This window comes from Oxyura jamaicensis, chromosome 6 (genome assembly GCF_011077185.1).
Source record: "Oxyura jamaicensis isolate SHBP4307 breed ruddy duck chromosome 6, BPBGC_Ojam_1.0, whole genome shotgun sequence".
Taxonomy (NCBI): Eukaryota; Metazoa; Chordata; class Aves; order Anseriformes; family Anatidae; genus Oxyura; species Oxyura jamaicensis.
In genome coordinates, this window is record NC_048898.1 from 25,597,115 (window position 1) to 25,613,227 (window position 16,113).

Here is a 16,113-nt window from a genome sequence, read left to right on the forward strand (position 1 = left end):
GGGCAACCACAAGGCTCTTCTTTTCGTTTTGAAAGCTAATGTAAAAAATGATGATAAACTAAATCTAGATCTATGCATCAATTATGTGGGATGCCAGACCTTGCACCTGTAGCATAATACATAACAGAGCCAGTTAACTGCCTCGTCTAATGATTGCTCCGAACAGCACACAAATCTCATTATGCAGGGTGAGCTGAAAACCATTTTTCAGTCAAAGCTGATGAGCTTGCAGAGACTTTCTTTGCCCAGCTCTCTGTGACTGCAGGTTTGTTCTCTTCTCCTTGGAATCCTTCCTGTTATTTTTCCACCTTCCTGTCGCAGGATGCAACGTTCATTACAATAATAGATCAAACTTTGAGTGGAAAAACTCCTCTCTACAGTTGTCTTCGAGATTTCCCAGTTTCATTCCTGTTTACTGAGCCGCAGCCCTGACCCCTCGGCTCGCCCTGCCAGGTACAGCGCTGTGATAACACAGCAAAGCCAGCCCCAGCGCTCCTGTGTGTGTACCCGCAGTTAGCAGGCAGAGTGTTTTCACAGGATGCTTGGGTGGGCAAGATGCAATGTGAAGGTTTTAGTCTGCCCAGCAGTTTTTGATTAGCATGTGTCTCATCCCTAAAATCATTAGGTCTTTAAACAGTGGGACATGAAGTGATCTTATGTGTCAGGCCAGTTACCATGTGTCAGGCAGCCCCCCCAGCAGGTGTGGGTGTTTCGTACAACACAGGTGGTCGGATGCTGCAACATGGGCCTGGAGGTGTTTGGCTATTGCCAGGGATACCCAAAATGAAGAGGAGGAGGCCCCAAAAAGCACAGCTCTTCCCTGCTTGCAGAAGGACTCGGGCCGAGGACTGCGGAGGCACTCTGAGGGCTGAGGCCTGGTGGTGCTCGAGCATCCCGAGGTGTCAGGAGCTCACGCCACAGGCTGAAACACACGGCAGCAGCTCCTGGGCAGAGCTGGGAGGGAACATCGCTCTGCTGCTTCCTGCCTCTTGCCACAAGCAAGGTTAAGACAGTCAGAGGAATATTTCCAGAATCATCATAAAACCAAACTCCTGCTACCTAGCAGACCAGAAGATTTCCGTACCCAGCTCACACCTAAGACACAGATGTGGGCACCCAGCGATGAGATTCTCCTCACCTACTATTAATCACCCAATCATGAGGTGTAAACTAGTGGTTTAATTCCTCCTGTAGTTAAAGGAGAGAAGCGCCTATAAAAGCCAGCCCACCTTATCCTCTTAGCTGCTATCTTAAGATGGGATAAGTCAGTCTCTGAGGTACCCCTGCTTAGGAGCTTAGAGAACACCAAACTCATGAATATCAAGCAGCCAAGAGCAGAAGATGAATCCCACCCTCCTGATGGAGCCTCTCTGTGAGCTTAACCCAAACTTTAAATTCTTACATTCATTTCTGAACCTGGAAAGTGCTTTGCAAGCCCTGACTGGACAGCCTGCTTTGCCTCTCTTCCCCTCGATAATTTTAAAGTCTGGTCAGAGATGCTCCCAGCACGTGCTCAGGGTTCTTGGGTGAGCTATACAGGAGGAGGTGTTGAGGTAGAAGAGCAGCATCAATGCAACTTTATTTGGAAAGGATTTTGTTGACAGGATTTCTGTGGGTTTTTTTTTTGTTTGTCTGTTTCCTGTTGCTCTTATGTTATCAGCATGAAAATATTAAATTATTGGACCCATGTAGCCAGTAAGACTAGCCACAGCTATTATATAATGTCTGGTTGCAGCAAACATCTCAACGATTATTTCTTTGATTGCAGTGCAAATGTAACCTGTGTACAATATGTGGGTTACCAGGTAGAGTTATGTCATGACTCAGGATGAGCCAATATCATAAGCAAATGTTAATGAAGGGTGGGATTTTCATTAGTTTCTCTGTATTGACCTGTTTCAGTTCCTACTGAAGGCGGCAGCAGAAGAGAGCTCCCCTGCCCTTGCTCTTTTAGCCCTTCACCAGTTTTTAGCTGGCTCCTGCAGCACAGAGCAGCCGCTTTCCTTGCCAGCTGCAGCACCTCTTGACCATGTGTAGGGGATGAGGGAAAACATTTTCTCCTGGGTGAAGAAGTGGTGAAAAGAGGCAAAACAAAAGGTGAGGATAAATGGTTGATTCTCACCATGGGTGGTTATGGAGCAGGTCCCGCATGGGTTGCTAAATGGACCAGGCCTCCGCAGCCCAGCCCAGCGACAGAGATGTGAGAAGATGCTGTGAGAGGTCTGGAAGAGGTGTGCTGGGACTAGTTACTTCTGGCTCTCTGTGCAGTGGGGATGCTAGCAGTATTGCCAAGGAGCAAGTTCAAGGCAAACAAAGAGGGGCTTTTTCACAAAACCTGTGCTTGAGCTGTGGGAACCTGCTCTGGTCCTGTAGGCCAGCAGGTACAAACTGGTGAGACAACTTCAAGAAGCTCTACCAAGGGCTGTTAGATGTCGCCCTGTGTAGCCCCACACATTCCATCGGGTATTCCCTGTGGGCAGCTGTTGGAGGCAGGAGACTGGGCTGGAGGGACCTCTCTTCCCCCCAGGGTGGCAGTTCCCTTCTTCCATGGCATTATATAGTCTTAGGCTCCTTCTGGATTGAAAATAAAAGCTCTGAGCTCACATTTCCTTATGGGAAAAAAAAGCTATCTTGGGATCCTGCTTATACAACTGAAATAACTTCTGTTCTCCACCCCACTGAAAGAGAAGCAAAAGGCTTTAATGTCCTTTTAGGATATTAATGAACAGGGCTTCCTCTGAAGAGAGGATGTTTGAAGCACTGCTAAGATCTCCGCTCAGGAGAGGTTTGGCCTGTTGCACAGGGGACAAGCGATCTCACACAGCCTTCCCAAGCTAATTCTTAGCTATTAAAAGCTACTTCATTGATTTTTTTTTTTTTTTTTTTTTTTAGTACCCTTTCACCTATCTATCCTCTGCCTGTGCCTATTTTATGACATTTTTTTTTTTTTGTTAACAGCAAACAGCACCCAGCTCACCCAGGAGCAGAATTAAGAAGCTTTATGACCTTTTAAAAAGGGAGGGGCACTAATTTGTGGTCCCAATTCCACCTTGCCTTTGAAAAGGGAAAGCAGTTTCCACAGACCACAGCCCAGCCCCTTTGTAGAGAAGCAGATAGCACAAGAACCCATCAAAAATAAATAGATAAACAAAGGAAAGGTGAAAAAGTAACTTGCTCATTAGCAGATAAATTTTATACTAAGCTGAAAGCAGATTCAGGAACAAAGCCCTGACCTGACAGCCGGTCCACCCTCTGCAAATATTATGCACCGGGTAACAGAACTATTCTCATGAATCATTGCCTAGTAAAATAAATAAATAAACAAAAAGCTCACTGTAGTGATGGAGTGATTGACTGGGTTTTAAGCTGGGCTGCTCAGTGCTGAGAGAAGGGGTGGGAGCCTGGCCACCTGCGGTGCCACACAAGTGAGAGGCTGGTGTGAGGGGTGGGCAGTGTGCCAGCTGGGTTGGTCAGGTTTTTAGTCTGAAGAGGGTTTCAAGAGTTTCTTTGCAAGCAGAATTGATTTGGATTTTCCTGTTTTGAACCCCTCTGTCTATTTTCTAATTTAGGATGTAATTAAGGGATTGTTTTTAAGACAGTACACCAAGAAGAACTTAGCAATTGAGCCCTGCTATGCCTGATGCTGCAGATGAAGAAAGCTTTCCATCTGCATTTTCAATGCCATACATGATGATTTCTGGCAGCAAGCAGGTTGACATGGTGGTGGTGTCAGCAGGAGCTGGCAGGGCCATGCAGGACACCTCTTTGTCCTCCTGCTGCGGTGAAGGGGTGCTCAGTTCTCTCTGCTCCCTTGTGCAGGGCTGGCTTGGTATTTTCAGCTGGTGGGAAGCAGCTGGCTGTTAAATGAGCACTGCTGTGCAGTCCAAGTGCCCTGAGGTAGCTCCTGGGTGGGAAGGTCGGCTGCGTGCTCGCCGTGGGCTGCTGGGGACAGGGGTCATACAGCTGCTGTGCAAGGGCAGAGCTGGCTGAGCATGTTCTGCGAGAGGTGGATGCTAACCAGGGTTTGCTGGAGGGTGAAGTGGAGCTTCGTATTGTGAATGCACTGGGAATCCTGGACTGCGCCGCCCCAGCTTGGGAAGGATGCTGGATGCATCCTACACAGGCATTACAAACTGCCATTAGCTTTATCACCCACAAATTCTTCACAATGGTATGCAAAGTCAGCTTGGCAGTAGCCCAGAATATTTTCCACGTTCACGTTTAACTAGTACATAATCTCCTTGGATTCTCCACAGCTGCGTAAAGGATTTCTGCAGAGCATCCCAGGTTATAAACACCTTGAGAGAGAAATGGTCTTCGGGGTCTGTTTACCCGGTATATGGCTTCTTGCCAGTCTGGCCAAAGGCTGCATTCCCTTTAATACTTCCACATCAGGGAAAGATTAATCATAACAATCCACAGCCTGGTGCATGTCTGGGTGATGAATCCTTCCCACACCTCTGTAGGACCAGTGCATGCAGGAGACCAGTCTTGGGGTGTAACTTTACCATGCCCCAGTACTAAAAGTCCACAGGCAGTTCTTGTGCCCTTTAAGCATCTCGTACCATGCACTGCTCTCGAGGTGCAGTAAGCTTTACAGCGTGCTCAGGCTTTGCACAAGAAGCATTTCGCAATGCCAAGAGATTTGTGCTCTGGGAAATACTGCTCCTCTGCACAGGTAGGGAAAATGAGATACAAGGAGGGGAGAAGACCCTGTGTCTGTAACCAGCTAGAGAGGGCAGTCCTCCCCAGCAGAGGTGGTGGTCGGAAGCTTTGCCCCCAGTTTCTGGTGTGCAAATGAAGCAGCAGCCTAAAGAGGAGGCAGCAGTGGAGCATGTGCTTTATCTGCCAGGACAGAGGCCCACCAAATGGAGCCCGGCCCTGGCGGGGTGCTGGCAGATAAACGCTGGGTGCTGGCGGTGGCCCCCTGCAACCTGCCAAGGAACTCGACCTGGAATGTGCAACTTGCCACTTTGGGCTAATGGAGCTGGTGCAATGTGAAGGCTTAGTGTCTGGCTATGATCCTCCCATCTCCTACTTCCTACACCTTCTGGGGTGTGTCTGCACCGAGAGAAGCCGCGCTGACCGATGGAAGAACTGAGCTGGCTAAACAGGAAGGTCGGTGGGGAAACCTTGGGTCACCTTGCAGGTCCTTGCAGTAGTTCAGTGATTCCTGGGCCTATTTTTTTTGGCCATTTTGTTCTAGCCCATCTACATCTGCTTCTCCCTTCTGGGGGTTCTGCAGCGCAGGGAGCAGGCCCACGGGGGAAGGCAGCAAGCATTGCCTTACGGGACGTGGGCAGGAGCAGCGCAGCTGCAGCAGCTCCTGTCCACCCGGTGAGCACCATGCAAAGGTGTGGGTGTTGCTGAGAAATCAAAGCTCATCCCCGATTTTAGGAGGTGGAGGCTCAGCTGAAGGGAGGGGAAGCTTACAGCAGGCACCTGGCTCTGCCTGCGCTGGGTTGTGAAATGCAGCAGTGCACCAGTATCTGCGCTATGCAAACACCCCAGTCAACTACTTCCCCTTGTCCCCCAGCGTGGGGTTTCCATGTAAAGAGACTACACCAGGGCTCTAGTTTCCTTCTCATGTCGAGGCCTGCAGGGGACATGGTTTGCATGTGTCTCCCATCAAAGCAGCCGCCTTGAGGCTGCCTGCAGGACCGCAGGAGCTGTGCTGGGAGAGCACCTCACGCGTGATGAAAAACTCTGGGCCTGGCCCTGCCAGCTGGGTCAGTGGGATCTCGTGGTTAAATACAGGCTCCCAGGACCCCAGAGCAGCACACAAGTCCAGGCACAAGCGGAGGTGGGATGGTGAGAGGGTTGGATAGGGCTTCAGCATGGCTCTGAGCAACTCAGCCTCTTCCACTTCATGGTCTGGCCACTGCTCCCCTGAGAAGGATGGAGGAGATAATACCCATGGGTTCAATGGCAGGAAGGCATCCAGATTTGCATGTATTAGGTTGTTTGATAAACAAGTGTTTTTAGCACTTAAGATTGACTTAGATATGGCAGGTCCTAGTAAGAAACTTGTCTCAAATGACCTTTTGGTAAATGACCAGCAGAAGTTTGCTGTAATGTGGAGCAATTCCCTATAGAGCAGTCACCTTCACAGCACCTTAAACAGCTAGATCCATGCCTTGTGCTTTACAGGGACTCCAGACAGACCAGTCGTATTTGAGGGGCTGCAGCATGTGTGATACCCCACATGTGTGGTACCCCACATGTGTGATAGCCCACAGTCCAGGTGCCAGAGGGACTTAGGCTTGCCTTGGGGTGTTCTCATGGATGCTGAGGTTTCCAGCCTTGCTCCATTGTGGGGATTTTTTTTTATGATTTTTTTTTTTTTTTTTTTTAAGCATAACTTCATTGTTACATTTTATTCTGCAGGTTTAGGTGATATTCCATTTTCTTGCTCACTCCAGTATTATCTGTGGCTCCACCATGGTTAACGTTTGCTCCTTGGGACTCCTAACACACACATTGCGTTACTTTGTCCCCCAGCCCCTCACCGTATCCACCTATATTGGCACCTCCAGTCCAGTTTAACAACGTGTTTTATCCGCAAATTCCTGTTCAGCTTGGATTTTGCAACTGACGTTAAGCTCTGCTGCTGGTGATTTCAGGAGGAGCTGCGAGCAGTTGGAATGGGAGGGAACTTGTCCGGGCACAGTCGGTGCTCGGTGCTTTGAAGGCTCTGCTCCGTGTTAACCTGTCCGCGCTGGGGCTGCGAGCCCCTCCGTTTCCTGAACCTTTTTTCTGCTAGACTGCTGGTAATGCTCGCGGATCAATAGGGCCTTTGTAGCCTTCCACCTTCCCCAGGTGCTCCCCTCCGTCTGACGCCAGCTAACATGTTTTGAACAAAGCACCGAGGCTCAGCCCACTCGCGCTGGCCGGCGAGGCGCTAGGAATTAGTTGGCAGGTTTTAATCCAGTAAAGCCTAGTTAACGCTGTCCTTGTGCACTAAGCTGATTATGATAAATAAGCATGCTGTGTCTTAGCAGACGCCTGAAATCAGATCAACCAAATGCAGTTAGACTGGCCAGGCGGCTTTTTCATTATTTTTTCCCCCCTCCCTTTTAACTCCCGCGGCAGTAAGGCTGCGCTGGCTTTGCTGCGAGGTCGGAGCCAGATTCGGTGCTGGCAGCTGGCTGCCAGCCACCGGCGGGGTCAGTGAGATGTGAGGAGCTCAGGAGCTCACGGGAAGCCCCGGCAGCCACCGGCTTGCCCTGCAGTGGCAGGGGCTGTGTGGGCTGGCTGGAGATGGGGAGATGCGTGGCATGGGCAGGAGGAGGCTGCAGTGAGCCCGGCATCGTTCCTGCTGCCCCATCGGCAGCACGCAGGGGGCAGGTGGGGTGCATTGCCTTGCCACTTGCTCTGCAATTTTAGGGAAGTGTCTGACTTCTAGAGAGCAAAACGGCCTGGCTCACTGATGGTTGCCCCTTTGGGGATTTGGGTGCAGGCCCTGGGAGCAGGGATGCTGTGGTAGGGGCCAGCCACCCCTGCAAGGCCAGATCCTTGTGGCTGGGGAGGATCAGGTGTGGTGGGACCTCTGAGTCCCACTGGCAGCTCTCTGCTTGGGGTTATCCTGTCCCCCCCACGCCCTGCGGCTCATCCGTGTGACACTGTTCCTGCAGACACCCCAGGCCTGCGGGGAGGGTTCCCAGAGCCAAACAGGGCTCCCGAGTGAGAATTTCAGCATTTCATGTCTGAATGCAGTCTCTGTTGAGCGGTGGGGAGAATAAAGCTCCCATTTAGGATATTGCTGCTGCCTAAGAGGCTTTAGGGATTGTTAAAACTCTTGTCTCTCAGGAAGTAGTCTGGCTTCATCTGTTGCCAATTAGAGCCACAGGGCCTGGGCTGGGTGCTTGCAGCTTGCCAGCGACACTGCCAACCTGGGGACACGCGTGGGGGTCATGTAAGAGCAGAGAAAGGGGCAAAGCTCCCACTGCGAGAATTGGAGGAGGCTGGGATGGGGATGAAGGACCTGGCATCATCCAGCCCAGTCCTGGCCTGATTTAGGGCTTCCAAAGGGATCTGGGGAACAGGGGGAAGGCAGCAACGTGGCCCCAAAAAAGGGGTCCCTCACTGACTTGTCTGGCCATGGGGCCACTGCAGCACCACTGCGCTTTGCGTTGGTTTTGAGCTGTGAAAGCCCCAGGGTTGTTCTCTCTTCCCATCATTTCCAACCCAAAGACCCATCAGACAAGCTTGTAGGCTTTGCTGTGCTCTCCACTTCGGACACCAAGGCCGAGAGGCAGCCCATGGATGCCACGTACTTGTTTCCAGCTTCTGCCGGCTGACCGCATGCTCCCAGCCCCAGCAGCCCAGGCTGTGCCCACCTCTCCTCGGTCTGTCTCCACCCAGCAGCCTGCAGGTGAGAGGCTTGGCCCCTGCCAGCCTGTTCCTCGCTCTGCCCTTCCTCCCTGGCCCTCACCCACCCGGCCGTGCCTCCTCTCAGCGCCAGCTCCCCAGTTTGCCTCCCCTGGGTCCTATTCTGCAAGTGTTGACTCATCTCTGGTTTCGCTCCCCTGATGTTCTCAGTTCTTTATGAAATTGGGACGCACCGGCAGCCAGACCCTCAGGGAGATGCGCAGGCTGTCCTCACCGGTTTGAAGGCTGTTCTGGAGAGATACCAGGGCAATGCGGAGGGGCCTGAAGCATCTCGTTTCTAGATAACGTCCCTGGAGGACCAGCGGGCAGGGGAGGAAGCCTGCATTGGAGAATCACATGCTGCAGGAAAGCCCAGATCTCAGCAAAGCCTGACTCCTGATCCAGGGATTACTGACAGGCCTACTGGGTTTGGGGTTCTTCGGTGCTGTGCTGCTCCAGCTAATTAATTGCTGTAATGAGGGTGAGGCTCTTATCAGATCCGGGAGGGAGTCTGCTGCGGGAGAGCAAGGGGAGAAGGCGAAGGGTTGATTAACGTGTGGTGAGCGTTTTCTCATGGGAGATAGGAACAGACCAGGGAGGTGATGTGGGCTGGAGGTCTCTGGTGTCAGAGGGGCACACGGCATCTTTCCAGGCCTGTGTTGTGAAAATAAATGCAAGGATCCGAGCCCAGGTCTGCACAGCCCTGAGAGCTGTGGGTGTTGGGCACTGCCAAGCCTGCTGCTGCGGGTGCACTGCTCCCCTGGGGCTGGGGCAGAAAGCGTGGGGCTGAGCGGGCGTGTGATGACATCCTACACCCTCACCCCACAGCGGGGTTGCATCACGGCTGAAATCAAACAAATGGGAGGGGGGAGCCCAGCTGCTCTGCCTGCTGACCGACCCCTCTCGGAAGGCAAGGGGGTGCCCAGAGCGGGGGGCCCTGCGCCAGGCTTTGTGGCCTGGTGATTTGTGCCAGGTGTAGCAGCGAGGAGCGGCTCTGTGTGTGTGATGGTGTGGAATAAAAGCGTGGGTGGCCAGGGGTGTTAACGTGCTGGCAGTAATTCCCAGCTCCGTGACAATGAACCACTGATAGCATCGCGCACACCGGGCCAGATCCGGCATTCCTCCTCCTGCCAGAGACCCTGATGAAAGTGGTGGGAATTGCTATCTGAGATCGTGATTGCAGGATCAGGCACATGATGACACCCTGCTTTTCTTATCGTGTCATCTCTGGCTCTCTCTGGCACTTTCCACTACTTGCAAAGTTCCACCCTGTGCCCGTGGGACCCCCATTCCCACCACGAGGGCTGGAGACGTGGGTTCCCCCTAGGGCAGGGTTGGCAGAAGCACCCTGCTGCTCCACCCGGTGCTGTGAGGTGAGGGAGCAGGAGACGGAGGGTCACGGCCCCCCCCCAGCACCCAGCCCCACCAGGCAGCTCTGCTCCCCCATCTCCATTTCTCCTCTGTAAACACCTGGGTCTTTGTGTGGGTTCAGTGCAGACGCCGAGTGTTCCCGTACACCTTCCTTCTGCACTTGGCGTTTCAAGAACTGGCTGCTTTGATGACATGTTTCGAGTTTATCCTAAAAATATTCAGCTAGTTTACAACTGGTGCTGCAAGTACGCAGGAGGATGTCCTTGTCAGCTTTTACATAGCTATGCCCACGAAGGAGCCGTGTTCCCAAGGGAGCACAGCATCTCACCCATTAAAGGATGTGCTCCTTCCGCCTACTCATTTCACAGTAATAAAAGGGCAAGTCTAAACTATTAAAAACACGGGTTATTTGTAGTTACAATGCAGTGAGCTGCCAGTGTGCCTGAACATGGGACGCCCATGTGATCCCTGCGCCTTCGGATCGTGTATGCGGTTTCATGGCCTTTAAGGTATGACTACCCGGTCCAGTTATTCCCAAGCCAAACCCCACAACTTGTACTTGACTACAGCATTTCTTGGCTTGAAGACATCAAGAGAGGGAAGCTCCACCACTTCCTTTGGTAGCTTGTTCCAGTGATTTGGTGTCCTTACTGCTAAAATTGTGAGGCTCGTTTCTCCCATGAACTTGTTTGACTTGTGATTCCCCTTGCTGCCTTTTTGTGCTGGCCTCTCCCACCACGTCCAGTGGAAGAGGGACAGTCGAGTGGGAGTATTTCAGGTTCAAACTCTAGTAATCCAGCACAACTTTCTATAGGTCTACAGCTTATTTTCTCCAGGGAAGTGGTGGACAAAACACTAGCCAGTGAGCAATAACCCTTCAGACTTGAAAGGCTTGACCTCAACACTCTCCTCCTTCTCTGCCTCGGATCTGTAACAAGTTTTCTCCTGCAGCTAATTTAGAGGGAATCCCCTGCTGGAGGAAGGAAACAAAAATAGAAAATTCCTTTTGAGGAATATGTGCTGTGTAGCTAACCATGCTGGGACTGCATTGTTAGGAGGAACCTTGCAGAAATCAGGCCCAACAGCACGAGCATTTTTCAGTTTTGCAGAAGAAGCTGTCTGGCAGCCTGCTGTACAGATGCAATCTGGCCCTTCTGCGTGAGAGCAATAGAAAGTGCCTCCGTGTGAGCTGAATTACCGTTATTTTTATAAATCCTTTGCAATGCATGTTTCAGCTAAAACAACCTTGCAATTAATCACACAGACAGAAGCCTGCTATAACCAAAATGTAGGTCTGACATCCTCTCTGTCTCTGCTTCCATAGCCTGTCTTGAACTCTGTTCTAAATGCTTGGAAGAAAAATGTTTAAGGAGCTGAAAGAGAGATTTCCCGTATCTTGATGTGTTTGTTGTGCGGTGGCAGAGACACAGCTACAAGCTGGAGCTATTAGCAGCTAACAGCAAGGAAATATCAGCACAACTGTGTGCTAATGGGCTTTGTCTCCCACTGACCTGCGCTCGCTGGAGAGCTAATGGGATGGTGTTTGACATGACAGCAGTGCCCTGCCGGGTAATCCCACATGGCAGGGTCAAAACTCACATCACTCATTCCTCTGGTTTGTCTCACATGGGTGCCTGAGCTGCCTGGATGCGAGGGAGGGAAGCACCTGCAGCAAAGTCCTTAATGAGCACCTCTGGGGAGGCCGGGCTTCTGCCGGGGCGTGTGGCCACCTCCCGCAGGGACCCCAGCCAGCCGGATCAATGCCTGCCTCCCCTGCTCACCTCTGCGGGGCAGAGAGCGTGACGGGCTCTGGCACTTCTCCATGTGCCCAGCGTGAGCTGACACAGGCTGACAGTGTGCTGGAACAGCCCTACCAGTCGCGGCTGGGGTGGGAAAATGCATCCTGCCCGGTACTGAATTTGCAGACAGTGAATAGAAAGTGGATACGTGGATAAAATTGCCTGCTGTGAAAAAATGGGTGCTGAATCGTGGCCTCAATTAAGTGAATTGGGTTTGGTGGTTGCTTGGTGGTGGTTTGTTTTTTTTTTTGGTTTTGGTGGGCAGGGGATGGTTTGCATATCTGTGTGCTTGTGTGCAGGTACAGCAGCCTGGAGGACATCAGGATCAGCCTCAGTTATGATTATCTAGTGAGCTGGAAAGCTGTCCCATTTCTGGCTGGAAGAAGACATTTCTCACAACAGTTTCAAGACCAGCTCCAGGTCAGATGTGTATGTAGTCCCCATCACTGCCTGCACAAGCTCCTCTCTCTGATAGGTATGCAGTGATGTGCTGCTCCCTGTTCCCACCTCCGTGCAGACACCACCACAATTTTTCCCTTACCATCTTAATTTCAACCCCCTTTTTTCCCACTGTTGCACAACAGGGTGGCCTTGAAAGGAGCCTTTAACTTAAGTATTAAAAACCCCAAATGAGCATGTTCATGTCTGGCTGCGGAGCATCTAGCACGATTCCCTGTTGATGCATCCCACAGGAAACAGAAAGGATGGGAACAGCGGGGCGCCCACGCCATCCCTGTCCACCCTGTCCCGGGGCTCATTGCTCTGTGTCACTGCTCTCCCCCGTTCACCCACAGCCCGGCTGCATCAAACCCCAAGTGTACCAGGCTGGGAGCACGGCTGCCTCAGGCCCCTTCCTGGTTTCCAGCTCTTTTGCAGGGTAAAATCGAGCCTTTGTCCTGCTCTGCATCATGAGGCTGGGCTTCCTGCAGGGAGGGACAATGCCCTGTTGTTCAGGGCCAGCCTGCAGCGAGCTCCCAGCACCAGCCCCTGCGGTCTGGGCTGAGCAGTGCAGAGGTGAGCGCTTATTTTAGGGAAGGATGCTACCTGCCGCTGCTGGGGGCAGTGATCGCATCCACCCCTGGCGAAGGGGTCCGAAGCTGGTCGGGCTGAGCCCCTGGGAATGACAGTCCGACCTGGGGCAATCAGGAAATCCACACTGAAACATCTTCCTCATGACAATTCTTGTAGGTCTGCCCTAGGCAGGGGAGGACTTGTACTCGTGGCCCCTCTGAGGAGTGCTGGGCCATCGGGGTGGCTTGGGCAGGCTGGGCAGGGAGGGAGAGCAGGCACTTGGCCTGCCTTTGAGAACGACTGGGGGTACTGCTAACCCATGCAAATAGCTCTCCTGTGGCTTCTCCCCTCTTTGAACACGTGGATGGAAAATGCGCAGGCGGTCCTGGCGTGCCGACCTTGTGACAAGGTAGAGTCGCCATATGGTGCCACCATATGGGAAGCACAAGCCCAGCTGTGACAGTCTCACCCCGCTGCTGCTCGACAACACTCCTCTCCCTTTGTCTTCCCACCAGAATTAGGGACAGGACGGAGGGAAACCCCAGGAAGCTCTGTCCCTTCCACATCCCTGGCTGCCCTCCCTTGCTTTCTGTGCGGGTTTGTGCTCAGAGGCATTGCACCATACGTGTATTTCTTGGTGAGAAACCAATTCGGTCTGCTGGCATTTCTGTCAGAGTGCTTGGTGCAATAGAGGGGGCTGCTGCGATCCATGCAGGAGCAGAAAAGGGGGTCCTGTCACTGAATTCACAGCTAGGTGCAGTGCCAAGCACAGCCCTAAGCAGGCTAGCAATATCATGTGTTTTATTCCTGGGAAGTCTGGGAAGCTTTAGGAGCCCTTAGTTTGTTCCTGGGGCTGTGAGGATAACAGAGGTGCGATGAGCACACCCCGGCGGTGCAGGCACTGGTTTCTCTGGGATTGACCTCCCAAAGGGAAAACTGTTTTGTGTCTCTCTCAGGCTCAGGTGCCCAAGACCTTTCCAAATCAGCCCAAACAAATAGCTTTTCCCCTTCCTGGTGGGTAAGAAATGTATTGTAAACAAACAGAAGCTGTCAGGGATTCGGCCAGTGCAATGTGTGTCTGATGTCCGGACTCTCAAGGCAGCACTGGGCCTCCTCCCACCCCCCGAGGCCACAAGCAGCCAGGGCTCTCCCCTGTCAGCATGGAGCTACCTGGGAGCCTCCCCCGGGACCACGAGCTAAGGGCGAGGCTTGGCCCGTTCCCCGTTCCCCGAGGGCTGCCGGGGCCTGCAGCCCGTGGGGCGGGCTGTGAGGAGTTCCTGCGCGGGGCTGCCTGCCGCATCTGCGGAGGAAATCACCCGCTTGTGTCACCCCGCCGGCTTCTTTCGGCAGTAGGAAACTGTGGCGAGGCCTCGTCCTGTGAGCAGCGTTGTGCTGGGAAGGGTTTCCAACGCCAGTTTGATTTAGGAGGAGGCAAGGCGCTGACAGTAGGGGTAGCGTTATCCCTCGCCGCTCCTTCGGGTCCTGCAGGCCTCCCATCCTGCGGGACACGGTGAGCACAGCAAGGCGGGCTGTCACTCGGTCCTTTAACTCTCCTGGTTTTAAGTAAATGCCATATTCATTATTATTTACTTCCAACTTTACTTCAGCTTAAATATAGTGACATATAGTTATGTATACAGGCCTCCCTATTTTCTTCAAGGTTTCCTTGTTTTTTTCTGTTTGTTTGTTTTTTTCCTAGCTTTGGGACTCCATATTCTAGAGGGTGAGTGTATGAACCCTCTTCCTTACTTTGCCCCTAAAGCGCCAGCAGCGCTGGGGCAGAGCACGTCCTTATGCACAGAGCACTTCCGCGAGAGGAACGAAATCTGTAACGAGCTGACAGCGATGGGGATGTTTTATTGCACAAAGATGCTCAGGAGGGCCATGCTATCAAAATGATACAATGTGGAAGCCACATCCTGCCGGCTTGGCTAATCTGTAAAAGAGCTTTCAGTGTTTTCCCTTGGAGTAACAGCTTTAAATTTTAATAAGCCGTAGTGTACTTTCACCGGATGTCATAAGCTGATACAAAGTTTAAATGAGGTTAAGCAAGTGGGAGCCTAGGAGAAATGAACATGAGATGTAAATGATTTCCTCTCTTTTACAAGTTCACTTCACTGGGACTATTTTGGAAAAAAAAAAAAAAAGTATTTTTTTTTCCTTCTCTGGATGATTCGACGTCAGCGGAGGGAGACAACACTCGAAGTAGTCACAGAGCAGCTTCAGCAGGATGGACGCTTAATAGAAATGACACAGGATATTAATCAAGTTATTAAGTCACGTTACCTTTGTCATTTAGCAGATTTTGGGAGAGCTACCAAGTCACACAGTGCTCCACACAAGCCTGTAAAACAAGGATTTGTAGGAAGACTCCTCGAAAGGTCACCCGGCCCTACCCCGGGGCAGGATCAGCCCTGTGTAAGTCTTTCCGGGCAGGCGGTTGTTCAGCCTATTCTTGGAGCCCTGGGAGGTGGAGAAGCACAGCCAGCACTGCCACTGCCCGTGCCCTCACCTCCCAGAAACATCCCTTGTCCCCGAGCTTTGGCTTAACCTGCACTTGTGGTGTCCCCGGTGCAAGAGGAGGTCCTTCCCCTTCGAGGTTATTGGTGGCTGCTGTCACTTCACTCTTTTCTAGACAACCAGCCAAGGCCTAGGTCTACTTTGTGTTTGTTTTCTCTTTGCCATGGTAGGGTAAGGAGCTTCCCATTTGGGACACCCAACACTGTGCTTGTGCTGGAGTGGCGATGGGCGCCCTGCCCGCACCGTGCTGGGACCCTGAGGACAGCAGGGGCTGGGTGGGCCCTGAGGGTTGGGGGTTGTTTTTTTTTCTGCTACTGGCAATACTATAGAAAACTGAGGTGTAATAGTTTTTACTGGATTTGATGATTTTTTTTTTTTGCTTATTTCTAAGTAGCCCACTGAAATGGCTCCAAAATAATCTAGGCTAATAGCATGAGCTGCTCCATTTTGAACCTGAAAAGTCGTTCGTGTTCCCAGGAGCTGTGCTCCTTCTTGGTGGAGTGGGCATAGTAACATGCGCTGTGCGCCGGATTATATTTACGTGATTATACCCTCTAGGCAACAACCTGGCGCTTAAGAAATGAGTCAGTCAGAAAGACCAAGGCAGAGAGAATCAGATTTAGCGATGATGAGATTAGCTTCCAAAAGATCTGGACCAAAGCAACCAGCGTTTCTCCAAGATATGCTCTTCCAAATAGCCAATTACACTGCACATATAGGAATATTGTGTGCCGTTTGGTGGCTCCCTGCAGTCTGAGACAGCAGTGGCCACACGACGACTGGGATCTGCAGGGGCTGAGCTGGGACAGGTGGGCAGGACCAGCAGGAGGTGTGGGTGAGAGCCCAGGTGGGCTGCTGATGGGTGGCAGGGGAGCCTGGAAGAGGAGCAGGTTCCTGGGAAACACCTCCAGGGAAAGGGAAGAGATGGGACAAGAAGGAGAAATGCGTGCAGGGAAACAGCAGCAGGAAGAGGAAAGAACAAACGAGAACTGGCGAGTTGATAAAAGAACAAAAGGGCTTTGTCTCACATTAAAGGCAGCTA

The 16,113-nt window shown here is 52.0% G+C and overlaps 2 long non-coding RNA genes across 2 annotated transcripts; both read left to right on the forward strand.

Moving 5' to 3' along the window:
• The first annotated feature begins 815 nt into the window (after window positions 1-815).
• LOC118169430 lies at window positions 816-3,632 on the forward strand. Its single transcript, XR_004752096.1, has 3 exons — window positions 816-1,372; window positions 2,966-3,272; window positions 3,570-3,632. It is a non-coding gene; the product is annotated as an uncharacterized LOC118169430 (long non-coding RNA).
• A 7,995-nt stretch (window positions 3,633-11,627) lies between these two features.
• On the forward strand, window positions 11,628-14,915 carry LOC118169429. Its single transcript, XR_004752095.1, has 3 exons — window positions 11,628-11,960; window positions 12,233-12,554; window positions 14,251-14,915. It is a non-coding gene; the product is annotated as an uncharacterized LOC118169429 (long non-coding RNA).
• The last annotated feature ends 1,198 nt before the right edge of the window (window positions 14,916-16,113 follow it).